Consider the following 24,263-nt stretch of genomic DNA (forward strand, 5'->3'; position numbering starts at 1 on the left):
CTACGAGCAGAAGTAATCCCAATAGGCCTTCAAGTGCGCAACGTACCGGCTATTTTCATCCAGGATCCTAAATTCAAACTAGGGTTCTCCCACATAGGGACAACGTGTTCACGCCACTGGATGGTTCTAGGCATTGATACCGCCCTCGAACACAGTAAAAAGGAGCTAGAAGAAATCGCAGCTTTAGAACAGGCAATCCGTGATTTAGACAGCCTGGCGGACGCCAAATCAGCCTTAGAAAAAATAGAACGCACTATTAAAGACTTTGAGAGCTTTGAGCATCATAAAAAAACAACAAAAGTTTCTAAAGATATCAGCCAATATAATAAAGAAAAAACCTACCCGTACCTTCGGGAGGATTACTTCACCGCGGGTCCATCAGACCAGCAAAGAGTGCCCACTGGATCGTGGGGTAGGTTTAGAAACCGAGCCCCAGTAACATTCTCTGTATCCTCAGCAGAATCAGAAGGCTCTGAGGGTGCGGAGGGCCCTGGTACCTCTACTGGTGCTAATCCTCATTTTTTAGGGAGAGGCCAGTTGAGGCACACAGACCCTCCTCGGGGGAGAGGGAGAGGGAAAACACGCCCCAAACCCAGATACAACTTCCCTCCAGGAGAGCGCCAGACGAGGAACAGATTCTACCAATGGGGTTACCAATACTAGACATGGAACCAGCAACTGATAACAATCTTATACCAATACTAGACATTGAACCAGCTACTGATAATTCTGAAACCATTCCAATACCCAATCTGTCCCAACATCAATTGAATTCACCAATAACTAATAACAGTCCTGAAACTATACCAATATTCAATCTGTCCCAACATCAACTAAACTCAACAGACATAGCCCTACTTAGCAGAGGTTTATCTTTTGTAATCGCTGAAAAACCAAATTGGTTCAGCATTCAAGCTGAAATCATGCAATTCTTCAGGAAAGTAAGATTGCAAACTTTCTTTAAGAACCGGGAAGGCCCAAACAGACATGACACGACAGGCTTACGCCCACCCTCCACATTTCGTCCAACTAGTGGGACCATGCCACCAGAAGTGCTGACTTTTGAACACTTGGTGCTACGAGATCTGGACAAAATAAGGGACAGCTATAAATTTACACCCTACAACATCAGTAGGGAGGAGAGAAATAGCCTGATTAGACTCAAACAGAACAACAATATTGTCATAAAACCATGTGACAAGGGTGGCGGTATAGCTATCCAAGACCGCACCCTATACGAAAATGAAATCCTGCGCCAGATTAACAATAAAGACCACTATGAACAACTAAGAGGCAACCCCATTAAGAGTATAAGTGAATCTATACTTAGTATCACCCAAGTAGCGCTTGAATCAGGTTTTCTAAGCAAGAATGAATTTCTATTTCTAAACAATAAAAACCCACGCACCCCTGTGCTTTACACATTGCCAAAAGTCCACAAGGACACTGAACGACCCCCTGGTAGACCCATACTGTCAGGATGTGGGTCAGTTGTAGAACCCTTGGGTAAATATATTGATTTCTTCATCCGAGACATGGTCCAGAATACTGCCACATACGTTAAAGACACTACACACCTGATCAATCTAATTGAGTCACAACCATTCCACCCTGATAATGAGATCCTAGTGACTCTAGACATAGAGTCACTATACACTAACATCCCCCAAGAAAAAGGAATCAATGTAATCCAAAAACATCTTAACAACCGCCCAGCACCTCATCAAGTTCCTACAGAATTTATAGTAAAACTTTTAGAAATAGCCTTAACCAAAAACTATTTCTTGTTCAAAGACACCTTCTATAGGCAATGCAAAGGGACCTCCATGGGGGCTGTTTTTGCCCCCAACTTTGCGATTCTCTTTGTGGATGACATAGAAACCAATACCATCCTCAGTGATAAAAATCCATTTCGCAATCAAATAAAGTCATGGCATCGTTACATCGACGATGTCCTCATGATTTGGAGTGGTGATGAAGAATCATTAGAAAATTTCTGCAGATGGCTAAACACCTACCAAACAGACCTGAAATTCACCCATTCATATGACAAACATCAAATCGACTATCTAGATGTGACCATCAAATGCGAAGAAGAACAACTATACACTACCCTATTTCGTAAACCCACGGAACGAAATACCCTCCTTCAATACCATAGTGCACACCCCAGGGCTCTGAGGGATGGTTTACCCTATGGCCAATTCCTGAGGATCAGGAGAAATTGTAAACACAAGACAGATTTTTTCACCGAAGCCGAAGTCCTCTGCAAAAAATTAATGGCTAGAGGTTATCCTAGAAAATTGGTGAGGAGGGCCATGAAAAGGGCCTGGTACACACACAGAGAGCATCTACTTGAACCTCACCCTAAGGAAACTACTCCCAAAATTACCTGTGTCACTACTTTTAATACAGCTAGCAACAAACTCACAAAAATGATAAAGAAACATTGGAATGTACTAGACCCCTTAGAATTAAACACTGGGCTTCCACTTTTCTCATTTAAAAGGGGTCGCAATTTGAAAGACCATTTAGTGAGAGCAGCTAGCAACCCAACCATTGATAATACAATTGAAGTCCGCCTGAATTTACCACCAGTCTTAGGACATCACAAATGTAATAGGTGCATGGCATGCGATTTCACCACCAACACGAAAGTATTCGAGTATGGAAGTGTTAAGCACACCCTTAATTTTTTCACCAACTGCAATTCTAAAAATGTAATTTACAGTATTGAATGCCCATGCAAGCTACTATATATCGGACAGACGACGCAACAAGTAAAGACCAGAATATCCCAACACAGAAGTCGGATCCGATGCAAGGTGACAACGGCCCCTCTGGTGGAACACTACCTCGAGGCGGGTCATAATGAAAACGACATGAAATGGCAAGTCATTGACAAATTGAGGCCCATTGCCAGAGGAGGCAACCAACAAACAATACTAAATCGCCTGGAATGCAAATGGATTTTCCACTGCAAAACAATTGAGAGAGGACTCAATTCACTTGAGGAATGGAACATGTGCACCTGAATCACACTAAGTGTAATTTTTCTGGAAACCTTTAAGAGATGTATTATATTTATCAACTGACGTAATTGTGTTGGCACTATCGTGCATATGATGAGTGAAATGTTTGTTCCAAATCATGTACTGAGCATTATCCATTTAATACTGTGGAAATTGTATCACACTACAGGGTACCTCCTCAACCCCCTTTTTCTAGATAATGGTTATTAGGACGCTTCATAACTAATTGAACATCCCTTCATATTTAATTGATGCCTCCTTTAATTAAAATCCCATTCGTATTCCCTTTAAGAAATATGGAATTATGACACTTCACACTTAATTCAGTATCGCTTCGCATTGAAATCAGTATTCTTTTCACGCATGCTCCTTGTAAACTAATATTTTTTCCCAGCGCATTTTACCTTGCGCATGCTATTCTCAGATAACTCATACACTAACTCCCGGCGCATGCTCGAGAATAATCTCCAGTGCGCATGCTCCGCTATGAACACCACTGCGGTTGCGCACGCACTATTCCCAACACGCTATTAATGGCGGCCGGGCTCTCACAAAGTTGTGAGCAACCACGGAAGCGGTACTCGGACCCCCCTTCTCCTGCCGAAACCTTGCATGAATTAGGTAAGCGAACTACCAGCCACGGGTACATCGTTGCCGTTTAAAATTATTTTACTCGAGCCACGTGCTTTACTAGATGGTTTCTTGTAGTTTCAGGCATCTCGATGTTTTGAAAGCAATAGCGACGAACGCGCTAAAAGGACCCTTTCTAATTAAATCGGAATCCTTTGAAAAAATTCCTTAAGTAAGTACCGTTTCTGAATTTAGCACAATAGAGCCCTAGTATTAGCAATCTATAGGTCCTAACCTAGTGTTTTTATTCACTGTACAAGCTCAAGTAGGACCCTCGTCGCAGTAACAGTGACTGAGCGCTACTTGTTCTTCTTCTACTAGAAGACCTTCTAATACAATGTAAGTTTAAGTCTCTTTGGCCCCTTACCTTACTCACTGGCCTTATTCTTACTTACCCGATCTACCTAAACCAGGGATTCCTCAAACATGTAAAGAATGCTAACTAGATTATCTCATTTTTTATGATTTCATTATCTGCAGCTCCCATTGGGAACAACGGCAGTTAAGCAGCTGCACCACCAAACAATCTTCCTTGCCTATACAAGCAAAGGCAAGGTAAAGACCTCTTTAATTAATTTAATTTAATTTTGTTTAAAATAACTGGGCACAATAATGCATGCGCTTAAAAATGATCCTTGACTATAATAAGCGCTACAAACCAGGGTGAGGTCAACTATATACCTCCCCCTTGCATCTTAAATTAAACCTTCTCACTGAAATGCACATGTGATAATTGAACATGTGTGTATGTGTATATATACTTTTATTAAGGAAGGGAGCACAAAAAACCTTTTTAACAACAAAAATAAGGCACGCATGTAGGTATGCAATCATACGTGTAAGAAACAGATTATAATTGAAATTCTTATAGTTTCAGGAGGCTCATCTGTCCTGATGAAGATCTAAAAGCTATATAGATCGAAACGCCGTCGACCTACCCAAGGAATTTCACTAGCTCTACTTGTATATATTTGTTGTGTTTTTATCCTTGTTGATGTTGTGTGTTTTTAATTTAATTAGACACAGTGCCTAGAGCATGTAGAACCACTGGGACCCCGAGGAACCACCCAAAGTAGTGACGCAGAGGACCCACGGAGGACCGGTGCATTGTGAGAACACAGGAGCGAGCTCTGTACAACTCTATGGGAAAGTCGCGGTTGGAATTTTAAAGATTAATGACACTCCGGAGAGGACTTTGAGCAAACCCTTTCAAACATAGAAGGTTCTAAGGCCAGCACCTTTGTGAGCCCCGGAGTACTGGTGTTACCTAACCCAGGGAAGCTGGGTGCATAGGTGTCAAGTGATGTCGGGAATCTTCGTCTTTTTCAATGGCTTGGTGGTGCAAAGTGCTGCTGCCGTGAAAAGAAAAAGTGTCTGGTGGAATCCAAGCCTGGATTCGAGGTGAGAAGAACCTGAAAGCAGAGGGTATAGAGTCTGGGTCAGCTCAGGGTGACCAGGGGCTCAGAAGATGAATGCCGACTGATATCTGGTGCTTCAGGTGAGTTGACGCGATGCTTGACTCTGCAGCCACGGGGACCAGGAGACGCCGAGGAAAACCAAAGTATGGAGGTGAGCTGTCCCACAAAGGATGTCGAGTGTTGGGGGGTCAGTGTTCGGATGGAACACCAACAAGCCTTGGCAACAGCAACCCATGCAGTCAGAGAAAATCAGCTTTGGTGAGGACCAGCAAGGTCATGGGAACTCTACAAGCAATGGAGAGTCAGGGCACATCTGGAGAAACCATGAAAGCCCACAGAAAGTCAAATTCACTTTCACAGGGACCCACAGGCCAATGGACCAGGGATCACAAAGGGACCTTAAGAGGAATCATAAAATACCAGCCCACGGATTACTAGTGGAGTGTAGGCTGGAAATCTTTGGTGGAAACACTGCTCGGGGTCAGGACTACAAATAACCCAAAGCACAACCTCAGGGGTTATGGGAAAGCATATGCTTCTGCAAAAGACCACGGTACACAGGGGTTTGGGTTGTACGGGCCCCATGAGGGATACGGGCCTCAGAATTGCTTAGATCGCAGATCAACCTCAGAGACCTTGGGAATCCACCTCCTGTGTTGCAGAAATCTTTGGAGTCCTCAGGACCTTTGGAGATGCAAACTGGTCAGATTTGTTTAGGTGCCTGTTTAGCACGAGAGTAACTGCTTTACTCCAAGGGAGATTCTTCAGTTGTCCAGCATCGTGCAGATCATCAAAGTACTTGGTTTCTATAGCAGAGTTTAGTCCAGTCAAAATCTAAAGTCCTGTAGTCAGGGTTTCCTACTTTATACCCAAGGAAGGGGTGGGACAAACTCTGGAGACCCACCTATAGGAGGGTCAGGACAGAGGGGTGGGTACACCCATGTCCTTTGTCCAGTTTCATGCCAGAGCAGGAGCAAATGGCTCCTGCAACCAGTTTGAGCTGGACTATGCACAGGACACAAAATGTGTCCCCAGTGCAGACATCAATGCACTCTGAGAGTGCACCCACCTAGCCTCAATACACTAAAGCCTGTCTGGTAGGTGGTTACTCCTCCCTGTGACAGGAAGCCTTTTGTCCAGCCTCCCCTGCTCGAGCTCAGCTCAGCAGCAGGAGGGCAGATGCTAGTCTGTGGCTGCCAGCATCCATGTTGTGATGCCCAGGTCGAGAAAGCTGGTACTGGGTGTACCAGTGTGTCGCATATGTCCCTTTAGGAGGGTGGAATCATACCTGCCCCACCAGTAACTGGTGGTCAGGTATGATTCCAAGGTGTTTGACACCAAGCACGACATGTTTCGAAGCAGCCGTTTTAAAGTTAGCATTTACCGCAAGGTTATAATGCACTTAAGAGTATATGGTTAGCTGCATCACAGAACAACCCCGGAGAATAGAATCCTAAGGCTGCAGAGTGGCTCTTCTCATGCATGGGCACCCTCTCACATAAAACCCAGCACCCTGCCTTCAGGATTGATAAGGGTTGTCATAGGGGTGACTGATAGGTTTATTAGTGCAGTGATGTAAGGTAGATATAGTAAACCTATATCTAAGTAAGGGGTGCATACACGACCTTACAAAGGCTGCAGTAGCAGACCTGTTGTGTCATTTTGAGTGGTCTTCCAGGGGTGGCATAATACATGCTGCAGCCCCTGGGAGGCCTCTGGGGTACCTATGCCCTAGGTACATAATATACCATATATTAGGAACTTATAAGGGTACCCCAGAATCCAATTTGGAGTGTACCTAAAGTACATGCAATAAATTTAGAGCAGAAAGCAGCTAGGCTGGGGTCTTGGATATCAGGATCTGAGCCAGTCTAAGTTGAAAACAGTGAAACATGAGCAAAAAGTGGGGGTAACTATAAGAAGTAGATCCTACTCTCCTACAACTGTCGCTTGCTGGGAGTGCCAAAATCACATAAGCAGTTTAACCAGATCCTTTCTACTACACAAATCCACCAATAAACCTAATGAATTTCTAGGTTTTAGGCAACCAGCATGTGCACGTACAGTGTGTCTACAGTTTAGATATGGGACACTCCCAGTCACAGCCTTTACAACCTCCTGGGAGGGTGCGTAGCTTAGAACACACTATTGTTTTTGTTTTAAATCTGTAGTAGAAACCAATAAACATTTGCTATTTTTCTGACCCCTATACGCTAAAGCCAGAAGCAAGTGGATAGTGCCCCTTTGCACTCTGAGTTTAGCGTACCAAGGGAAGCATATAGAATTAACAATAGTCATAGAAGCTGTGTCAAAGTTCTTATATGCAGCTTGGATAAAGAGGCAAAAGCTACTAAGCAACATAACTGGATTAGATTTAATGAGGTCTGACATAATGCATCTTTGCCTATAAAGATTTTAAATTACTATTTATCACTGTTTTTATGTATGCAAAAACCAGGGGTACCTAAGTATTACTGTTTTAAATGTTTTATTTGTAAAAAATGTTATACTGTTGGTGATGACATTTTATTTTGTCCTATCAATAAACTTGGAGAAATGTGTTTTACATGTCTTTATTCTATAAACATTTATAATGATATTATTTTCTACAAACATGCAAATAATTATGTTTTATTATATTTCTGAACACCAACAATATCAATAAAATTCCAAAAACTATATCTACTACATAGAAATACAATTAAAATAAAGAATTTCGGATTAAAATGATAACATTGAATAAAGACACGATAACATAGCCTATTTTAAAATGTTAGACACTAAAAATGTGCAATTTACTATTCCCACAACAGTCTAAACATATTGGGGTAGGTGTTGGATACTAAAAGGCTGAAATGTACTTGTCCCACTCGGGTCTAAACATATTGAGGAAGGTATTTGGCACTACAGGGGTGACATGTACTATTTTGACTCCAGCCTAAGAAAGAAGGGGAAGGTATTGGACACTAAAGGGATGAATTTTACTATTCCCACACCAGCCTAACCAATTGAGGTAAGGTGTTGGACACTAATGGGGTGGAAGGTAATATTCCCACTCCAGTCTAACTATATTGAGCAAGGTGTTGGACAGTAAAGGGTGCAATATGCTATTCTCACTCCAGTCTAAAGAGATTGAGGAAGGTGTTGGACACTAAAGGGGTGACACCAACTATTCCCACTCCAACCTATCCAATTGGGGTAAGGTGTTGGACACTAAAGGGGTGAAATTTACTTTACTATTCCCACTCCAGGAAGTCCATATTGTAGAAGATGATGGGCAGTAAAGGGGAGACATTTACTATTCCAACTCCTGCTTAACCATATTGGGAGAAGATGCTGCTATTAAAATTGAAGAATAAGCAGAAAACGTTTTCGAAGGGTTGTGCATAACAAAACATCCTGCATTCAGATAACCAGACATGGCTCCTGAAGTACCATGATTTGCTTTCAAAAAAAGTGGTTGCACTGATGAATATGCAGCAGCAGCCTGAGCAATACAAATGTCAACTTTTCTTATAGCTGCGTAAGACACCTTAAGTGCGGCAGCCGGAGATTCCACCAATAGCTTTGAGGGTAAAATGATGACCACCTGTAAATAATATCTATTATTATGGTATTTACCAGCGGGTTTTTTAAGTTCTAACCAAATCCAAGCCATGGTGTGCCTATTTACCGACTCTGATAGTGTTTGTATACAATAGAGGCATCCGTGGACTTTACAGCGAATGAGCACTTCAGAACTGTGTGACATGCCCTAGGATTGGGCGATATACAACCAATGTGCCATTCCTAGAGTTCCTTACACATTATGAGACCCTCCCAGTGCCAGACAACTCCTACAATATGCTCATTGCTCAGCCATGGAATTGGCTGTCGTGACCTTGAAGTACTGGCGTTGGGAAGTAATGTAATTTGTTAACAGAACAATGGGGGGCAACCAACTTTAGATTGAATTCACGGATGGTCCTTGAAAGTAGTGGTAAGTTAGTCTTGTCATCTGAGCTTGGGAAGTAGGAAGGCTTTAATATCAATGGGAAAGTGGGTGGGGGTGGGTGGGAACCATCATGCTGGGGATGGGCAGATGGCTTGTGATGGCCAGCACTGCAGGAGCCTTGAACAAACAGAATTGCAGAGGACCTGTGACAGCCAGAAGTAGTTGGTTGGCATTGTGAACATCATTGGCGTAGTGTCAAGGACACTTACTTCAGGGCTTGCACGATGCTAGAAGGGTCCACCTCCAGGCAGCTCCAACTCTGATTGTCGTTATGACACAGACTGTTAGAGTGGCCAGGTGGGGGAAAGGGTATTGGGAAGGAAAGAGCAGGGAAAGAGATCTGAAATAGAAATCACAGTACGTATTAAATTTGAATAGTGTCTGCTGCGGTCTCAAAAGCTATTTACTATAAGAAAGACACATTCACCTGCAGCTTGCCTTACGGTTAGTATGATGGGAATGAGAAAGTGAGCTATAAAACAAAACGTGTAGTAGTATTAATGGTTACATTTTTATAAAAGGTCTGTAAAGCAGTGATATTGTAGTATTAAACATAGCACTAAACCTACCATAGCTTAATCTTTATATTGTTTAAGTCACACAGCTTTTCAGTAGAACTGTGGAGAAAGAAACAGCTTGTTACGATCTCCTTTTCTGTGCTGATAAAATAATTAGGTAGAGCATGACCTGCCATGCAACTTTGTACACATAACTAATCTTTAGTTCTTAGCAGTTTTTAGCAAGTTGTTCAGGATATTGATGCCTTCATTTAAATGAGCCACAAGTCACTCGCAATTTTCGTAATACAATTGTTCACATTGTCCAAAAAACACCAATGCCCAAATGGTTCCAAAAATTATCCAAGAAGCGTTCTTAGACTAAACGATTTATCAGATCCTCAAGAATAATGTAGGGAAACAAACGCTCTTACCCAATGTCGGCTGAGCATCTGAATCCCCATCTTGCATTGCCTAATTCTCTGTGTACCTGATCGTCACTTGAAGAATCCTTGCTTCGGTTTTTGCAGCTTGTAGGAATGATGAGAAACCAGCCACATCCGACGTCAAGAGCGACAGCAGTAATTTGAGCAGCCAAACAAGGGTGTGGTCTTGTTTTATAGAAGAGCCCCACCCAAGATGGTTGCTACGTCTGGGGATGCAATGGAGGCATGGTCATACGGGTATGGGTGATGCCTGTAAAAGACTTGAGGAAATGTTAGCACACAGAGTATATTGTGTGCTGAAGACTACGGGGATATGATATACAATAAGGTTTGCGCATCTCAATACATGTACAGGGACATAATATATTGTATAAATGTTTCAACTGCTTTATCTAAGGTAGTCCACCAAAACATTTCTTTTATTACATTCTTTGTCCTTACCATCCCGAAATGTCCTTCATGGCATAAACTTAAATTCCAACTCCTCATGTCCTCAGGTGGAATAACTTTACAACCCCGATAAACTATGTCATTATCTATAGATAGTTGTGATCTCACATCCCAAAAGGCTTTACAATCTTTTGACAAAAACTATTTTTTAGGCCACCCTTCCGACATGTACTTAATAACTTCTAATAACACTTTGTCTAATAAGTATTTTTCAATCCAATCCTTATGTTCTAAGGCAGAGATACCTGAATCATAAACTAATGCAACTTTATAATCACTCCAAGTGTCATCTCACATGTCTCTAATGGATTTGATAATCTTGATAAACAATCAGCAATTAAATTCTGGAACATAATCCATTGTATATATATAATCTTTCATTCTCATAGACATCCTCGCTAATCTAGATGATGCAGATGAAATACCTTCTGTGGAGAGTAACAATCAGTTGTTTGTGGTCACTGCAAACCACTATAGGTTTTCCCCAAATAAATGCCCTAAAAGGTCAAATGCCCAGGCTTAACCTAAGGCTTCTCTTTCTATTATAGTTTTTTTTTCCTCAGTGGGTGGAATAGATCTGGATGCAAATAAAATGATGTTTTCCTTTCCTTGGGTATCCTTTTGAGAAAGAACCGCTCCTAGACCTTTATTACTCGCATCCACAGTGACATAGGAATCTAAATTTGGATCAAAACTTTTTAAATTCGGCACTTTCTCTAAAAACTCTTTAATGTATTGAAACTCTTCTTCACACAGGGAATCCCAACAAAATTGTACATGCTTTTTAAGGAGTTGTCTAATGTTGAAGACTTTTCTAGCAAAATTTGGAATACATTTTGCACAGTATTCAGCCATTCCCATGAAGTATCTAACCTCATCCTTACTAGTGGGTGGTGGGGCACTTGCAATGGCATCAATTAAAGCTGGTTTTGGTTTAATACCTTCCTCACTTATAATGTGGCCTAAATATGACACACTTCTTTCTGCAAATTTGCATTTACCCATTTCAACTGTTAAACCCTTTCTATTCAACATATCTAATACACGTTGTAACCTCTCATCATGCTGATTTCTTTCATTCCCAAAAATTAAAATGTCATTCTGGAAAAATAATACACCTTTTTCCTTGCCAAATAGATTATGTATAAGTCTTTGGAATACAGCCGCAGCCATAGCTAATTCAAACGGCATACGTTTATAGTTGAAACATCCAAACGGTGTAATAAAGGCTGTAATTTTCCAGGACTTTTCTGATAATAGAATCTGGCGGTAGGCATTTGAAAGGTCTATGGTTGAAAACCATGAAGCACCTTTAAGGGAGGAAATCATTTCTGTTATCTTAGGCAAAGGAAAGCGGTCCAGTCAGAGCTTTCTACGGATTCAATTACATCCATGTTTTCAATCTCTCCTGTTCCTTAGAAACATCATCTGATATCATCATAGGTACCATCCTCATTTTGTGTATCTTTGGGTTAGCATCTTGTTTAAGAACAATTTCGTGTTTGAAACCTTCAAGTGCACCTAACTGTTCTTTAAAAACATTCAGAAATTTCTTTTCCAACTCTTTACCCATAGAGATACCTTCATCCATTAGTAGACTTGTAGGTTCCCCTGGTCATGCCAGCCCAAAACTGACGGTCCATTCTTGGCTACATATAATTTTCCTCTTGCACGTCTGCCCTTAAATGCAAAAGATAACCATCTATAACCGATGATGTCTATTTTTTCACCGGTAAAGCTTTTAGGATTTATGTCAGGAGGTGATAAGAATTCTCCTATTTCCTCTTTAAATTTATCCCTCCATACTTCTCCATTCACAATGGTAAAAGGTGAACCAGAATGTGTATAAATCTTTACTCTAACTGCACCAAGGGACATATTACATTCAGGTTTCCCTCTAGTGTTCTTGTCATCAATATTGAATACCAATCTTTTATTTTCTGTGAGGTTTAAAACACTTCCATGTTCTTCCTTATCCTCTTCTTCCTCACTACTGTCAGAACTTTTAATGTCATGAACACATTTTACTTTTAAATTCTTTTTGCGGCAAACTTTTGAAAAATGCCCAAATACACCACAGTTCATGCATTTTTGTCTGATGGCACGACAAGGCTTGGTGTAGGCTAAATGATCCTTACTACCACACTGATAGCATTTCCAATCGGATTCATTAGTTTTCCAATCTGTATTATTAGATTCCCCTTTTTGCTCAACTTTCTTTCTATAATCAACTTTTTTACTCTTGACTTTGCAAACACATGAATCCTCCTTCCCAGGATGTTGCAATTCTGTTGCATATCTTCCAGACATTTCTGCTTTCCTCACTATATTAACTACCTCTTCTAAAGGTGAATCTCCATTTATCCACAAATGATCTTGAATAGTACTGTTATTAATATGCATTACCAATTGATCTCTTATAAAATCGCCGTGGTTGGTTCCAAATTTACAATCAATGGCAAGTTTTTTAAGTTCAGCAATGTAATCATCAACTGATTCTCCTTTGAGTTGTTTACGTTGGAAACATTTATATCTGGTGAAGCCAATGCAAATTTTGGGTGTAAAACATTTATCAAGGTCTTGTAAGGCCACTGAAAATGCATTTGCTTCACCAGTAACCACACTTGTAGGCATTCTGTTATATGTTGTTAATCCTATTGGTCCTAATGAGAGTAGAAGAATTCTCTTTTTTTGATCTGCAGACATTTTTTTATTTTCAACTATTGCTGCAATATAATTTTCAAATTACTCTTTCAATTCTGACCAATTCCCTGTAGGTTCACGACCAGAAACCCAAAAATTGTTAGGTGGATTAATGGTAAAATGTTGCTGAACTATTATATTAAATTACTTAGAGATAGTGGAAAGAAATCCTTCTTCTTTTTTTTTGTAAAAAAAAATGTCACTTAAAAATTGTTTATATTTCAGTAAATGTATTAATAGTAATTATTAGAAGCTTCCCACCTGTTTCCTGTTTAAACGTGGTCCATTCAATGGTTTCTCACTCCTTCGTGTGAAATTTACGCTGCGAAGCGTCAAACTGACAAAACACTTGTAAATAAAATGGCCTCCGTTGCAGGTCACGCTGCGTGACCTCGTTAGCCTTGCGTTGCGTGCGCGCATAATTGAACACTGAAGGTTTTACCTTTCGATGATTTCGTCAAATTACTGCTTTCCGCCATACAATCCATTAATTTGCCTCTTCTGTAAAATAAATGCTGAGGTCAATTTCTTCCAAAATCGGGATGATGTCCTCCAGCTTGTTGCCATAAATTGTAGTATAAATCAGGCAATAGTATTAAATAATTAAAGTTCTTTAATTCCAGGTACGAGAAACAGGTGTGTCTCTTCCAGCAGCAGTAACAGTACTGACTAGAATACTCACATCACCTGGAAACATTGCAAAACATTCTATCTCTGTGGTAACCTAACAATACATTCTAATACATTCTAATAACTCACCAGTTCTATTAAAGAATCCATATACAACATATATACTAAGGTTTTGCGCATTTCAACACATGTGGACATTTAGTAAAAATATTATTGATGCACCTATTGCTGTTTCATGATTATTGTTGATGTTTAATTTTGCTGCTATACATGATTGGTGATGACAGTGCCACCAGCGACGCACTGTAAAGATGGCGCAATGCATCTTGTCACAAAGTCTGCGCGTGAGAGTGCAGCGCTGAGTAAAGCGACTACCAGGGCAACTACCATGTGTGGCAATAATGCCCTTAGAGCCGCAGCCCATAGCGATGACATGCAGGACCAATTTTGTGGCAGCTCTGGTACAAGAGGGGAATGAATATATTAAAGATGCAGGGAAAGGTTACTACAGTAATAGCATTTGGGGATTTGGAATGTGTGTGTGTTTCTTGGGTTAGATGGGGACTTTGGCAGCCATTTGTGCCAAGGGAGTAACTTATAGTCATTGGTTGCGGCAAGAGCCAGGAAACCTGTAGCGGTCCTGGGTGGCGAGATGGGGATATGGAAGGGGCAGGGGGCTGTAGCATTCGGGGGTAGGCAGAAGGGGGGATGTTACAACCAATTGGAGGTTGTGTGCCTGGATTTCCATCATTTCTATGGTTAAGGGTCTCTGAGTTGGTTATTGTTTTATGTCTCTTCTGCCCCTCTGTGCATCTGGAGTGGTATATTTCATAATGCCTGGTGATGCAGGACCTAAAAGCAGTTACAAAGAAAATCTGAGAGTATGGAAAGAGAAAACAGAAGTGAGATCAGCGGCCACCATAGCCAGTGGCGCAGTGAGCACGGAACCCAGGTCAGCATACCTTTCCCACTTAGGGTGACAAAAGCAAAGAACACAAATGATGGACCAAATGCTGAATAAGGCGAACATTCACCCCCAGTGTCAAAGATCTAGGTTAAGTCCATTGTTCTTTTGCTCAGTATGTCACCACAGTTTAGACCCAGTCCTATACAAATCAGCCTTGACCCTGGTCCTCATGGGAACAGTCCAGCCCGAACTGCCAAGCCAGGTCCTTCCTGGACCAGAAACAAGCACCCTTGCACCAGTTATGAGGTATCATACCTCATCAGGGAGGCCAGTTTGAATCCAGTGGCACAACGAGCCCGGGACCCACATCTAGGCATTCCCAGCGTTCCTAGGGCAAGAAAGCAAAAAACATTCAAATAATCGACAGAATGCTGAACAAATCAAACATTCCCCCCGTCAGGAGATCTGGGTTAAACCTATTGTTCTCTTGCTCACAGTGCCACCTCAGCTTAGACACAGCCATTTGCAAATCAGTCTTGACCCTGCTCCTCATGGGAACAGTCCAGCCCGAACTGCCAAGACTACTCCTCCCTGGACCAGAAACGAGCACCCTGGGACCGGTTTTGTGGTATCACCCCTCAACAGCCAGACTAGCTTGAATCCAGTGGTGCAGTGAGCATGGGACCCAGGTTTGGACATACCCTTCCCACTTAGGGTGAGAAAAGCAAAAAGAACAAATGATGGAAGGAGTGCTAAACAATGCAAACATTCACCCCCAGTCACAAAGATCTGAGATTTATCAGTTTATGTGCAGACAGCTTTTCTGCATGCTCGCTGTTCACAGCTAATAGTGCGGCCTAATGACGGGCTGAGGGGGCTTGGACTGGAAGGGCAAAGCAGATTTTGTGTTGAGTAGTAATCATTTATTTTCCACTATGTATAATATCTGGACAGCTATCTACAGACCTAATAGTCCAAACACCACATTCATCATGTTTGTGAAGGTGGTGGAGTGGCATTGAGAGAACGAGGCATCCAAGGAGGAACTCCTTAGTTCTGTGGCTAAGAATATAAACGCCTGCTTATGGACCCTCACCCGCAGGGCCACCCATGATTCTTCGGGTGATGATGGTGCTGAGGTCTTCAAACAAAGTTTACGGTTTGGTTGTTCTAAGGGTGCATTGCGATGTGAGATTTGTGCATACTTAGATGCAATCTCAGCATGACATATTATTTCTGATACCGTTAGCTCCTGGGCTGGTATCTCTAGAGAAATGGCTGAGTAAAGAATTAAAGACTGTTAGAAATGGGGTTTATAGTTAGCAACAGTTTGTACCTTTGTCAAAATGGGGACCCTTCTTTCTAGTCTGGAAAAGGGGATAAACTACTGAAATAACCCAGCTCACCCTCTTGGTAACTTGGCATGAGCAGTCAGGCTTATCCCAAAGGCAGTGTGTAAAGCACTTGCACATAACCAACAGTAATACATTGAAAACACTACAAAATGACACCACACCGGTTTTAGAAAAATAACCAATATTTATCTGTGCAAACAAGACCAAAACAATAAAAGACAAACCTACAGTAATCACAAATAGGCACTTTTCAGAAATAACTTTAAAATGCAGTTCCCTGATGCCAGTAACTCCGTTCGGAATTACCGCTGTGCTGAAAACTACAGAATCCAGTAGTTTCCACTGTGTTGGTGCGGACCGGCTTTAGTGTCAGCAGATTCATAAACAGTACCTTTGGTTCCGGTTGACCGCATCAGTGCGGGCCGGTCGTGACAACCTTCGTGGTTGCGATGTCAAGCATAGCAGTGTGGCGTGCGGTGCCCTGAAGTTGTGTTGCAGGCATCGGATCAGTGATGGTCATCTAGCAGCTTCGGTGAGAGCAGGGCTGTGGTGCGGAGTGAGGCGGTGCATGTTGTGGTGCAGACAGGTCACGGTGCAAGCGACAATGCCTGTTGTTGGGAGCTGGCATCGGTCAGCCCAGACTATGGTCTGCAATGGGGAATTGCATCATGCAGCTTACGAGCGGGTATCGCGGGCAGCATCATCTTCGTGAGTCCAGGGCGGCGGAGTAAAGTGAGGCAATGCGGAGTGTGGTATCCACAGATCGCGGTGCAAGCAGTGGCTCAGTGGCAGCAGTGGTTGTGAGTGGGAGCAGGATTGTGGTGCCAAGTGTGGCCATGCCATCTACAGTGCCTTCAGGATATGGAGCCCGCAGCGGTGTCGGTGATGGTGTTGGATGCTTTTGTCCTCTGTGGCAACTGAAACCCACAGTTCCAGAGGTAGTACCCAGAGGTAAGTGAAGTCTTTGCTGTCCTGAGACTTTGTGAAAAGAAGGCAAGTTCTAGTTCAAGCCTTTGCTGACACTCATCAACAAGTAGAGAACGTTCAGTCCAGTCCTTTCACTGCCCAAGGTATGAGCAGCAACTGCAGGCCAACACAGCAAAGCAACAACACAGCAAAGGGGCAGTCCTCCTCCTGGCAGTTCTTACAACTTTTCTTCTTGCAAGGTTCCTTGATCCAAGTGAGTTCTAAAATTCTGAGGTCTGCGCCCCAATATTTATACTGCATTTCTCTTTGTTCTCTAGGGCAGAGAGTGTCTGTGCTTAGTTCAAAGCAGTTTGGTTCTCTCTGGCCCAGCTACCCTCCAGGAGGTGGAAACAGCATTGTCCAAGGCAGACCAGGCCCATTCAGGTACAAGGAAATCACCTACTCCGACTTTAAATGCATCCAAGATCTATTCAGCCCAGCCCTGACATATCCAGGAAAGGCAGGACACACCTTGATCTCCCCCATTGGCTGTCTGAAGAGAATGCACATTCCAGCCCCTGTCACTCCAAAGCCAGACAACCCAGCAGAGGCACACAGGATGACTAAGCAAGAAAATACCTACTTTCTAAAAGTGGTATTTTCAAACACAGAACATAAAAAGATGCACCTCTACATTCTGAGTTCAGGCATACTCTACTTCATTTCTCTTTCTTGTCCCAGTGGGAAGCTATACTCATAAAATGTTACTGAGTAGTTCCTGTTCTACCCTATAGGACAGATAGCCTTTCAACAGTGAAAACCGAATTGCACGGTAGTTCACTATCAGGACATTTTACACACACCAGGACATGCCCTACCTTTCACATACACTGCACCCTGCCCATAGGGGTGCCTACCAAGAATACAGACCAAATGCATGAAGAGAGGGATCTTAGGATTCTTTCAGTGAGTGACTAGCTGAATGAAGACTGAGGCTATTTTTATGTTTTATTGATGACACGATGTACACGTTTATTTCGTATGGTATTACTTGGAACGCTTTCAAAATCTTTGGGTGCAGTATTGCATTTTAACAAAATGTTCCCACGTTGCACAAGTCCCATATGGGATTTGTAATATTATGTTATGCAATGCGACATTGAATGACAAGAAAATCAACGCCTTTGCAGAACAACCAAGAAATTATATAGAATTCAAATGCTATTCAAAGCCCAGCACAATGAACAAGCTCTACCTGGAATGGTGCCTTTGTGAAACGCAGTATGACGCAGTATGACATGGAAAAGAAAATTACCTTAAGATGAGAAAGAAATCTATTTTTTTCTTAAGACACAGGCTAAAGAGGCTTGCCTCCTCTTCATACCTCATTATATGTTAAATGAATCAGATGCAAAAACAATAGGTTTTCTTTTATACGTGATACATAGAAACTTTCAGATGTGTTTTGTGTTAATTTAATTGAACCCATGGAAACTAACTACAGAAGAATGGGATTGAGTGGGAGAGATCAAAAGAGGATGAAGTCTGAGCAGGAGAAATGGGTTTGAGACAATGCAGAGTTGGGGGACCCAATTTCAGATGAGCAAATTACCTCAGGCAGGAAAGAGTGAGAGACCTTGATACTTAACAGACGGTGTTCTGCAGGCTGCAGCCCCAGAACCCGTGAAAGGGTTACTTTGCAATACATGCATTGATCAGTACACGCTTAGGTTTGCATGGCTTGTGTCAGGAAGGATCACAGTGTAGGTGGTGACTGATGTGACCTCGATGAATCAAGCAGGAACTGGGTTGACAAATGATAGGGGGATGAGTGAAATTGACAGGGGAGTGTGGCTGAGAAAGGCCAATGCCATTCCATGAGGGTTGAAAATAAGCAAACAAGGGAGCGAACAAGTGACTGCATGAGCAAGTGAGTGGGCGCATAGGAGAGCAGAAAGAGCACCCACGCCAACAAAGGCTTTTGGATTGTTGTACACTCAGGGAGAAAGGCACGAATAGAGTATTAACAACCAAACATCTGCAAAGACGTATATAGTGAAAACTGTAATAATAGTGGTAGATTTACTCACTGCTCTAATGCACAACACATCTTTATGTAGCTTAAAGGAAAATGCAGACAAGGTGGACCCATTATGTGAAACGTTAAACGTTGTGCGCCATCATCAGTGCTACACCAATCTCTTGCAATTAATGACCAAGAAATGGCCATATTTACTGAATTCAGTTGAGGAAATGGGCGGGAAAGAGCCATCTAATTATCAATATAAATAAGATACTTAGGACCTACCTATTAGCCACTTGGGTTATGTTTATTCTGCCTGTCAGTCAGAGGAAAACCATAGGTATTATTTAGTCCCAGTGGGTGAGATTTGCGTTCTGCCGCACCAGTGAAGACTACCTGCCCCGTCATTCCTCAGGGCAGAGCAGGGGCCCTGCATTGAGCATCACCTGTTCTGGCCGCAAAGTGCTTAAAAGTGTACTGTAAAACCTGTTGCGAGGGGGTGAGAGCCGTTATCTGATGCACCAGTGGGGACTACCTGCCCCGTCATTCCTCAGGGCATAGTAGGAGCCCTGCATCAAGCACCACCTGTTCTAGCCAAAAAGCTCTTGAAAGCTCGCTGTGATTCCCACAGCGCGGGGTGAGAACCATCTTCTGCCAGCCCAGTGAGACTACCTGCCTCAGCTTTCCTCGAGGTGGGAAGGAGCCCTGCAATGAGCATCACCTGTTCTGCAGCAAAGCCCCTAAAGTCCCACAGCACAGGGATGAGAGACGCATTTTGCCGCACCAGTGAGGAATACGTGCCCCAGCATTGCTCAGGGCGGAGGAGGAGCCCTGCAACTTGCACCACCTGTTCTGGCCGCAAAGTGCTTATAAGTGCACTGTGAGTCCTGTGGTGCAGGACACGTCTGGGTAAAGTCTGGGCCAAGGACAGGCTGATCCAGGCTTGTCAGCGCCAGGAAGAGGCAGGGCAGGCTCAACACCACGGTCCTGCTTTTGGTCATCCTCTGTCTGGTAAGTCTTTACTTTCATGGCCTGGATCATCACACTGGTCTTGTTCTCCACACCACCTGCCTGTTTGATCACCTGCTCACCAACTGTGGTTTGTTCATGCTAATGTGTATTACTCAAGCCTCTTTCTTAAGGACATGGTAAAACGAAAAGTGCTTGAAAATTCATTGGTGACTGGGAAGAATCCCGAATCTGCGAGGCGCCATGCTTTTGAGCTCTGCGCCCTTCAAGTAATTGATGAACCAATTGTGGAAGTTGAGGACATGATTGGTGGCAGTAGAACTGTTCCCGTTAAGTCTGCTTCCTGGTAGGCGAAATCCAAGATCATCCAGTTCAACAAAGGGAAAGATACTGTTTCAACCAACTGTCCCAGTGACAAAGTCCTTGTTGATTCTGGGTCTAACTGGTGTTAGGTTTTACGCATGGTGCTATGGCCAACCTCCCTCTCTGTGTACCACTGCCCTAGGTCCCCTGACCACTGAGGCATAACCCACTCATGACCCTCAGGTGGAGCCATTATCCTTACCATTCCTGGCTTCCATTCCCATTGGGCCAATTAGTACAACTATTACTGTAAGACAGCAGGATGTAGGGTTATGGCTTGCCGTTGATGATCATATTTGTCCAGAGGGTTTTAAGAGCCTGGTTGCACTACTTAACCCCTTCGACGCTGATGACGAGCTGGGCTCGTCATGAGGTAGCCTCCTCGCACGCTCATGACGAGCCCAGCTCGTCATGTAAAGTGCACTTTACAAATTCTCAGCGTACGAGCGGAATTCCGCCCGCACACATCAGGTTAAATCTGTACTTAAGTCTGTTAAAGAGGCTGCTGTTTCCTTGAGTTGTACGACCTAATTAGCAGTAATAATGATTTATTAGCAAACTTTAGGAATATTGATCCTTGTATAGACCTAGTCTGAGTAAATATATCTCCTCCTCATATAATGTCCCCTCCTGGTACGAGTGTGGTCACGATGGGAGCCCCTGTAAATTGGGACTGCCCACCTCCTCTCATTCCCCGTATTTGTGCAGTTTCTACAGACACCATGGGTCCTGCTTCTGTCCGACGTCACCTCAGTAAGACAAAGGGCCCCCCAAATGATCATAAACCCCAGTCCTGATAATGTTCTTATAGGCATTCCCACTGATTCCAGTGTTCCTCAATCAGTTACCCCAGGACATGGTACCAATAGGGATACTTACCAAGGGGCTTATTCTGAGGTTCCTTCTGGCCCCCAATGGATGAAAGCCCTGGGGTCCCACTCAGTAGGAGTGATTTTTTTTAGATCTCCCATCTGATTGTACTTCTTACGTAGTAGCCCTAGTGGATGTGCCTCCAAATACTCCTAATACTCAGGAGTTTTTTTTTTCAACTCACGAACAAGGTATCCCACTGGTTGTCCATAAAGGCGGCGCGGACAATGGTTTTCACACCAGATACACATAGTCAATAGAGTAGGGTGGGTTTGATGTGGCCCCAATTTGGTTAGAAGGGATAGCATGGTGTTGAACTCAACATTAAGTGGGCTGCTGCCAGAATTCGGGCTTCCTCCCTGTGATTAGGCAGCTTGAGTATTGAGGTGCATCCACTGGCATTCTTTCACAAGCCAGTGCAGGGCTCTGTAAAAAGTTGCCCCCACTATGCCCCAGACCTTCCCAGCTACGCTCATTATTCCACATGGGAGCAATATGCTCATCCTTCTTTTACTTCTTCAGGGGAAAATAGCTACTGACACCCTGAGGCCCCTCTTGGCCCCCTTCCATTTTACGGTGGGCACACAGGGGAGTTTCTTCCTCACTTCCCCACCTCTAAGAAATGTGAGACTCAGGGCACCCTGGACTGGGTAGATTGACTACCTAGTATTGCAGGTGGGGTTGAGGAGAAATCGAAGGAAACATAGGTGGGAGATGGCCTATCAGATTCTCATATCAGTGACCATGTGGGATTCCTATCATGGAACACAGCAGGATAAGATTCCAAAAATAGGCAACCATATTGGCTACACTTTACTAAATCCTGCCAAGTCTTAGCTTTTCAAGAAACATGGTCGCTTAATACCACTCCTTTTTTAGGGCTCGCCTGCTGATGCGCTTCTGCGCATAGCTGGCGAAGCTCTATTGTGGCTTATCCAGAGTTTAACCACCACTGGCTATTCCATGCAGTGCATGTGCTTTTTAGGTCATTGCGCAAGCGCAAGCCTTAAAAAGCGCGTGCACAATGCCACCAGCTGCCTGCCTGCCTGCCTCGCATTACCACATCAAAGGCAGCCCTCCCAGCGCATTTCTCACCCCCTAATTATTCACGGCCGGCCGGCCGTACTTTCAGTTTCACGGCTTGCCGCTAGGCCGTGTCTCCTTTTAAAACTTGTTTAACTTGTTTTTGCTTCCCACGCCCACCACCCTCCAAGCACAAACACAGTGTTTCCCTTCATCAGACGTCAATGCTTCCTCACGGCTGGAGACCAAGCAATGTCTCTGCCAGTGTCATGTGTGCTTGTCCCCATCGCCTCCTCTCCTACCACGTTCTCCATGTTCCCTTCATGTCCCAACGGCCCTCTCTGTATTCCTTTCGTATTCATCTCCCCACCCAACCCCATGTTGTTTTCATATTCACCCCCACTCTTCCTTGTTATATATAGCGCTGTTTCCACGTTTTTGTATTTTAAAGCACTGTGAATGAAGCAGTGTTGCTTGTTTTATCGTGTTACGATGAGATACCGAGTTAGCCTGAGACGACTTTGATAAAATGAAAATCACAAAAAAACATATACACATTGACTGACCACTCTGGAACTTCTCAGGAAATTGTGTTCCATTGAAGAGCACTCCATCCTATGGTAATGCAAACTGTGGAATGTGCCTGTCTCGTGTTTCCTGGCGCTGAGCTTGCCTTCTCCGTGCGCCATATAAATGACATTTGTTGAGCCAACATGGAGCTGCGTGACCTGCGCGGTTCACATTCACACTTCTACTGTGCTGGTGAAGTGACAGACTCCCTCAGCTGGCAACGCGGCCAACCGCCTAGAAATGGCCTGTACTTTCCGTTCAACCTTTTCCCAGCGTGTGACTAACATCAACGGTGCAATCTCTTAGCTTTAGATTGTTCCATTGATGCCCTCTGCTGACCTTTTCACCCTCTACTCTGACTGGAATATCAAACTCATGGACTGCCGAAGCAACCCATGAAAAAGTACGGACAAGGGATTTTCGGTATTTCTGTATGAGCAGACGCTTCATCAGAACAGCTCAGACAGTACTACTTCTAACAAATATGCACCTTAAACATTATTTTCTGCTAAAAACACTTCATTTACTAATTTATTATTTTTGCAGTCTTTCTCCAGCATGAATTTGGCCCAAGGACTTTACATAAGCACCAGATAACATTACATGTCAGATTCATTTTTTTTAGGCACAGAGATTAACTGATTTGTTTAGGATTGCGGAACGTTGAGATAAAGCCACGACTCGAATGCGACCCCCCCATTCAAAGGTTGGCAGCTCTATCCGTTACTCCACGTCTTCTCTACGTTTCCATGCTGAAATTTTTGTTCATATGTATTTCTAGGAAAGAATGCCCGATTGCATTACCCTATATGTTTTTCAAGTGAAAAGTGCTTCTACTAACCCCTGCCCTTCAGTGACTATAAGCTGCAGTTTTTCAACACAGTTTAAAAAAGATGAAGGACAGAAATATGTTGCTTACTTTCTCCGTAGTTGGTGTCACCGCTTGTTTTTTTTTTACCGGAAGCATCGCATCACATCTTTAAAGTACACTCAGTCCCCCCCACCCCCTGCCCCCCCGCTACACCGACGACCGCAAGGCAGGCTCTGTCTTAATTAAAGAAATCAGGTCACATACTGAATAATTATAGCCACGAGTTGCGTTGCGCGCGGCTCAATCAACTTGTTTTTTTAATCATTCACATATATTACGCTTCCTCCTTTGTTTCCCCTTCCTCCCCCATCTACGCCCTTCATGTGGCTTGGTGTTTTTTTTTTTCTCGGAGTATCGTGGTATATCTTTTAAACTGCTCCGTACCTCCTCCCCTCCCCCCACTGCACGAACACCCGCAAGGCGGGCACGGTCTTAATTCAAGGCATCTAGTCTCGTAGTTGCATACGAGACTCCTCTGCTTTAGCTCCTAAAACAACGCTGGCTTGCTGCAGATGAGTGGAACAGGCAACAGGCAGACATTTCGATTATGGGTTGAGTCAAAGAGCTCATCTCATACAAGCAAATTAGATACTGATTTCAGCTGCT

The sequence above is a fragment of the Lissotriton helveticus genome, chromosome 4_1, assembly GCF_964261635.1.
Source record: "Lissotriton helveticus chromosome 4_1, aLisHel1.1, whole genome shotgun sequence".
Lineage (NCBI taxonomy): Eukaryota > Metazoa > Chordata > Amphibia > Caudata > Salamandridae > Lissotriton > Lissotriton helveticus.